Here is a 7,049-nt window from a genome sequence, read left to right on the forward strand (position 1 = left end):
GACAGTATGTGCAGATGAATGTTCTGGAAATTTATGTGTGTTGAGGGGGGTTAAAACATTTACAACAAAAGCAAAGTTCTTATTCATATGTGTTAGTGGGAGATTGAAACATTAAGTTTAATTAACTAAAAAATCATACTTGCATTTTGACGCATGTCTGCACAAATATATTTCCTTTGTATTGAACATCTTTGGGGTATAGAAAGTATGGCTCCTGTTTTTTTTTTTCCCCTCATAGATCATTGTGTTGATGTGCACACCCCTAATAATACAGTGTCTTGCTAGGTGTGGAAGATATACTTTTTTCTCAACTTCTAGAAATCTTGTTATGTGTATATGTATTCCTCTAGAACACTCATATTTGTACTTACATGATAATACATATTTATATTGCCAATCATTTTGTCACAGAAACCCCTTGTTATGTTTTAAGTAGTGAGCGATTGACCATCACCAAAGTTTATGCATGATGTAATTGAATGCGAGATCATGACATTGTTCTCTCCTCCTCATGACTGCCACTTTGAGTTTGCTGTGTTCTTTTTCCATGTGTGAAGAATGTTGATGTAGTGTGTTCAGTTTGTATTTAAGAGGAGAGAGGAGGAGTTAAAAGAGATTGTTGAATTTTTAAAGACTCAAATGAGGCTATTTTGAAAATGTTGACGTCTGTTTTGCCTATTTTGAACTCTTGACTGAGATTTTTATGGGAGGCCAGGCTCTGCTCCTCTAACACTACCACTACTTATTCTCTTGTTTTCAGTAAAGCATTTCTCAAATGAGAACTCAATCAAAAACTCAGGGGACTTGGGGAAAGTGTAACAGCCAAGTGCTGAGCAGGGCATCAGGAAGCGAATCGAGAGAAAGTCTTCCTGATGGAAGAGTCATAATAGGGTCTTGGACTTTGCACCCTTGACTTGCTTTATAGATATTGCAAAGACATATATGTGTAGTGTTTGGGTGGCTTTTGATGATAATTTGTATATGATCATAGGATATTGTTTTTTCACTCTGTTCTCCTTTGTTAGTTTGGTGTAGAGATATTAAAGTCTCAGCACGTTTAAAGAGGATCTGCACGATTTATACTTACGTTGGTGGAAGAAAGACATTTATTAACCTTGGTGGAAGAAAGACAGTACATTTATAAGTAAATTGTAGTGTTTTAATGCCCGTCTTGATGCTGATTTTCAACCCTATTAAGATGTATAATCTTTGTGTGATAAGAGTTGAGATATTATTATAGACGGTATTCTTCAATGACTTTCTGTAAAACTGTTCTTTGTGATAGTGGTCATAACATTTTAAAAGTATTTTGTGCATGTCTCGAGTATGCCATTGTACTCAGTTGTTGAACTAAATTGCAGAAAATAACTTTCATAACTAGCAATGAGGATAAAAATTTAGCTTGATGCTTTAGTACTGGATGTAGTGAGATGTGTTGTGTACGTGTTTCATGCTAATATCTCTACTCCCAATCAGAAGCCCTCCATATTCTCCTGTTTGTGTTTGAGCATATTTTCCCCCAATATCTCTGTTCAAGTACTTTGTTTACTCTGTTTGTATCGTGCAGGGTTCTGTTGCTTTGAATCTTCAGTGAGGCATTCTAGAACTTGAGTTGTTGTTTGAGCAAGTTATTTTTCTTCATACATACGCTGTGCTCTATCCAATCAGAGACAGACAATAAATCGGAAGTTCTGCCTCTTAGATAAGCCCACTGTGTTTAAAGGGTTGGCAAGCACCACACCCTGCCCTATTTTTGTTCCTGAGCATTAACGGTGTAAATATTCCTTCCACTCTGGTTTTGGTGCTCCTGTTTCTGTGATTGCGCTGACTTCAGATGATGTATACATTGTTATTATTATTGTTGTTCTCTTTTTATAATATTTTTGTTGTATAGTGAAGTTCTTGGGGGGAAGAAATGCAAAACTAAACCGTTTCATTTTTTAAAACAAGTTTTCAGGTAGGCGTAAAAGCCTTGGTGAAGGGGCTTAAGTAGTGCTGCTTTTCGTGTTTAAACTTTTCAATCTGTATATTATTTATTATTAGAATTTATCCCAGTTTTTACAGTTATTTAAAGGATTTTCCGCATCTGGTATAATGTTTGGGCTCTTCGCATTTCCCTCAAAAGATTCTTACAATGGGAAGATATTTTATTGCGTATTTGTCTTTCTGCTTGTAATACTAATGTATGTATCTCACATACAGACAGGCAGGGTAGAAACAGCGCTCCCACTGAATGACCCAGCATTGTGTTGACAGGGGCATAATCCTCATACAACGACAGACTGGTTTAACGGAAAGATATGGAGAATCTCAGGACTGGCTTTTTGATGTGTAGTTAGATTGTCATCGAAGTGAGCAACTGGTCCCATAATATACCATAACTTTCAGACCCAGTGCACAACATCTAGGACATGACTGTATACTGGTGATTGATTTGATTTAAAACACAAAAAAGAAAGGCTAGTTATGTTTTAATCTTTTTATAATTTTTTTTGTTTTCTTTTTTCCTTGGTATACATTCATTCTGTATACCTAAAACATGCCATATCATGCAATGCAAAGGAAATAACAATCAGTCCAAGTGCTCAAGTAGATAGTGTTATTTATTCAAATTGAAGAGAAACCATGCACTTTCAACAGCGTGCTGATCTGGTTTCTGTCTTCATGCTATGAATATACATGAATCAAACTCTCCTTTCACTAGATTATTCCAGCTTTGTTTTGTAAGAGTATCTGATAGCTACAGTCGTCTGTAGATTTGTCAGCTTTTTTAAAAACTTACGTGAGGCATCGGGATGAAATCGGGCACTCGTCAAAATAATTAAATCGAAGACAGCAGCATCTTTTTTCACAGGTTTGGCAATTTTTATCAAATTTTTGTTTTTGGCTCCTCAGTTTACATGTCCCATTTAGAAACACATTTCTGTGTGGATTTTATTGAAGAAAATTGATTAAATGACTACAAAATGTGAATTTTCAGTTTCCAAAGACTCAGTCACTCTCAAGCTATGGAAGTGGCCAAACATTGGCGGCCATTTTTACCGCTGGAACAAGGCACCCCCAACCTCCTCAAATCGTAAATATCTCGGTTCCTATTCAAGATAAGGAAGTATTTTTAATTGAAATCGAGACAAATGAACAATCCCTGAGGCAATGCCCAAAAATTGACGAGTGCCAGATTCCACCGCATCGTGACACATTATGTATGAATAGATGTGTCTACTGATTCCCATTGGAGATACATGTACATATGTCTTAGCCTTTGTATTTCAAATAAAACTAATGTAAAACTTTCTTCTGCTTGTCACGCTTGACTTAGTTTGAAATTTGCTCTGTGGAGAGAGTCACAAATTCAAAGAGACATGCGCAACAGTCAGGCAGACAGACTCATGTACGCACCTATTTCTCTTTGTGTACATGCATGTGTGTGTGGGTGTGTGTGCGTGTGTGTTTTCCCCCTCCACCCCCTCTACTCTCCTTTCTCAGTTCTGTCTGCCTCTGCTTTTGTCTGTCTGTCTTGTCTCTTATACTGTGTATGAATGTGTTTCTCTCTCTCTCTCTCTCTCTCTCTCTCTCTCTCTCTCTCTCTCTCTCTCTCTCTCTCTCTCTCTCTCTCTCTCCCCCCCTCTCTCTCTCAGTCTTTCATCCAGATGCGACACCTACTTTGATTATCTTCCTCGTCTTCTTCTTTCTTTCTTCTTCTATCTCTTCTTCTTCTATCTCTTCTTCCCCCGCCGACCTCATGTTTAGCTAAACTAAAGGTCGTCTATCCCACAGAGTGACGCCTCGTTGACCTTGAGGTGCGACCCGTGCGGAGGGAAATCGGGTACCTGGCGGTTGAGGTGAGATCAGTCTGTGGACTCCTCTTAGACGGGAGAGTGGCACTGGCCATGCCATTCAATCGGTTGGGAGCTGAAACCTCTCAATCCCTGGGTTAATCTCGACTGAAGGATCTTGCACACTTTCGTGAAGAGTATAGCTCCGGGGTAGCCGTGGCACAGCTCTGGATATCTGAGCAATGTGTCCCCTTGTTGGGCTCGGTGGCGGGCGGGGAGCCCCAAAGTCGAATCATCTTCCAAATTCATATGGTTTCCAAAAGCCCCAACGACCCTTCCCCACCTCTCAACGTTATAAAAAAAGTCTCGGCTCGCGGAAGCGGGTGCGGTTTCCGAGCCGAGCAAATTCACAGGTAAAAGGACCTTTACCACCGCTGCCTCTTCCCTCCCTTTTCCCAGGGAGCTTCCTCGGCAGCCGCACGTGGCCATCTCCAGTACAGTAGACGCACAGAGAAAGATTACCGATCTGATCCAATTAAGACCAGAGATGCACTACGGAAAATTCTGTGATACATCCCCGCAAATGCACAGAAGCTTTCTTGTGGCGCACTCCTTGTCAAGTGCGCAACTGAGAACGAAGTGACCAAACTCCTGGATACCTCGACTTTCGGCGGTATTCCATTGTAAATCCGAGCGTTACCGGAAGTTTAACCGCTCAAAGGGCGTTGTCCGCAGCCATGAGCTGAAAGGCTGCTCCATGGAAGAAATTGTGGAAAACTGTGAGGGTGTGGTCGAAGGCCGCGCCGGATTTCTCTTCGCCGCGGGGGGGGGGGGGGGGGGGGGTGAAGACCACTATTGACACAAACACGATTGTACTCGCATTTGAACCGTGTCGCCCTCCAGCCACTGTTCAGGCATCATTTTTGGTACTTGACGTGCGACCCTATGTGCCGAACCCTCCTCGCTGTTTCAAGTGTCAGAAGTTCGACCATAGTCGCAGCCGTGTGTCCTCATTGGGGCAAGACCGGACATCTTAAAAAGGAATGCAAGGCTAGTCCTTGCTGCCCTAATTGCCACGGCCAGCACACAGTGTTCAGCAAGGAGTGCCCGACTTGGCTCCAAGAAAGCGCCATTCAAGAGTACAAGGTGCGAAACGGCTGCTCATTTCAGGAGGCTCGAAAGAAGACTGTCTGCACGCCAGTTGTGACCCCTGTCACTGGCCGTTCATACGCAAAGACAGTTCGGCCGGTCATGAGGTCGATCAGTACCTCTGCTGCCGACCTCCCTAAGCCCTCGGTCAACAGGCAAGTCTCTGTAGTAATGAGGTCAAAAAAGGTCCCTACTACCTCCGTGACACCCACCTGTGAGGTACCACTGACTAACCGCTAACTGCGTATCATCACATTCACACGGAAAACCAGATTGCTTCCTATGGAACCACCATCTACACCGACACCATCACACTTCACAGACAAGTACATCTTAGGACGACTCTCCAGGCTATTACCATACGGGTCACCCTGCACAGACCAATCACGATCTTCCTTGTCTATATCCCACTAAATTACCCCCACAAAATAACTCAAACTAACCGATTTAAAGCTCCAGTTCCCAAAGCCCTTTATTTTGCTAGGTGACGTTAATGCCCACAGCCCCCTTTGGGGAGACAAACCCACAGACCAGAAAGGAAAATAATAGAAGATTTTTTATTTCATAATAACATCTGCCTCTTAAATGATAGGTCCCCCACTTACAGAAATAGATCCACTTTTGGCACTTCATCCCCAAACCTCACCTAGTATCGTGTTCGCATGGCGGCCTAGCCGTGTGGGCATCCGAGGAAACGAGCAAGTGAATCTCCTGGCGAAAAAATCCTTGTCCCTTCTGTTGGGATCAACGAAGAACACTCCCACAGACTGACTTTAAAAATAAGTTTAAAAAACTACACCTACAGTCTGTGGGACACTCATTGGAAAAGAAAAAACCCAATAAACTACACAACATTAAGCCCAAACTGGGTCCGCGAAAACCTTCGTGCCTCTCCAGAAAAGACGAAGTAAAATTTTACTCGATTACTCATTGGGCACACTTCCCTGACACATAAATACCTCCTTCAGGGAGATGAGAAGCCGTTCTGTGTCGGATGCATAGATATACAGTTTAAAAGGGGGTAACTCTATGGTCGGATGCGACACACATTTTATTTACCATTAAATACATTTTAACAAAATGTCTAGACTTCGGAGAGACCCAAAGGAAATACTTTAGATGCAAAATATTGCAAGATCTTTTTTCCGTCGTTGATCCTAACAGAATCCTTGATTGTATAAAAGGCCGATGCTTATGGAAAAATGTAATACGCGTTAAAAATTAATGTTATTTAAAAAGTTATTTTAAATTAAGAATTTATTTACATCAAATTTTTAGCATTTTAGTAGAGGCTGAACTTTTGCGAATGGAACCAACTTTTTTCGCGCGCTCATCACCTTATTACATTTATGCAGTTGCGAGCGCCGTAAAACTCTTACTAAAACTAAAATCTCTCTCTCTCTCTCTCTCTGTCTCTCTCTCTCTGTCTCTCTCTTTCTCGCTCTCTCTCTTTTTTTCTCTCTCTCTCTCTACTTTCTCTCTGTCTCTCTCTCCCTCTGTCTTTCTACTTTCTCTCTCTCTTTTACTCTCTTTCGCTCTCTCTCTCCACTTCTCCCCACCTCTCTCTATTTCTCTCCCCCTTCCCCAATCCTCTTTCTCTTTCCCTCTGGGTTGATTAATGGATCTTCTCCACACCCCCATCAGTTGCCTGACATCTTTCACATCATTTCCTTATTGGATTTAGCGGCCTGCACCCGTGTCAGGAACATATTGCACGTCCTATGAACGATCATCGATTTGAAGTTTTTTCTCTCCTCCTGTTCCGCCTGCCTGGATGCTTTCCTAGCACCCCATACGCGCGCCCGCTAGATGTCTGTCGATCTGTATCTTTGTATGTCTGTCTGTTTTTCTGTCTGTCTGTCCCCCTGTGTCTTTCTCTGTTTGTATCACTAACTTTTACTTTTTCCACCATCCATTACCTCGGTCTTTTGTGTTTCGCTCCCGCCCCTGTCTCCCACCTTATTTTGTCTATTTTTTCTCCTTTTTATTACTTCTCTCGTGGTTTTTTTTTCCTTTCTTTTTTTTCTCGCCTGAATAAAAGAATATGTCCTCTCCCCCCGACTTTAAAAAAATATATTTTACCTTTCTTTGCTATGTTCCTCGTTATCTCTTTTCTCTATCGCC

Source organism: Aplysia californica, unplaced genomic scaffold, assembly GCF_000002075.1.
Source record: "Aplysia californica isolate F4 #8 unplaced genomic scaffold, AplCal3.0 scaffold00547, whole genome shotgun sequence".
Lineage (NCBI taxonomy): Eukaryota > Metazoa > Mollusca > Gastropoda > Aplysiida > Aplysiidae > Aplysia > Aplysia californica.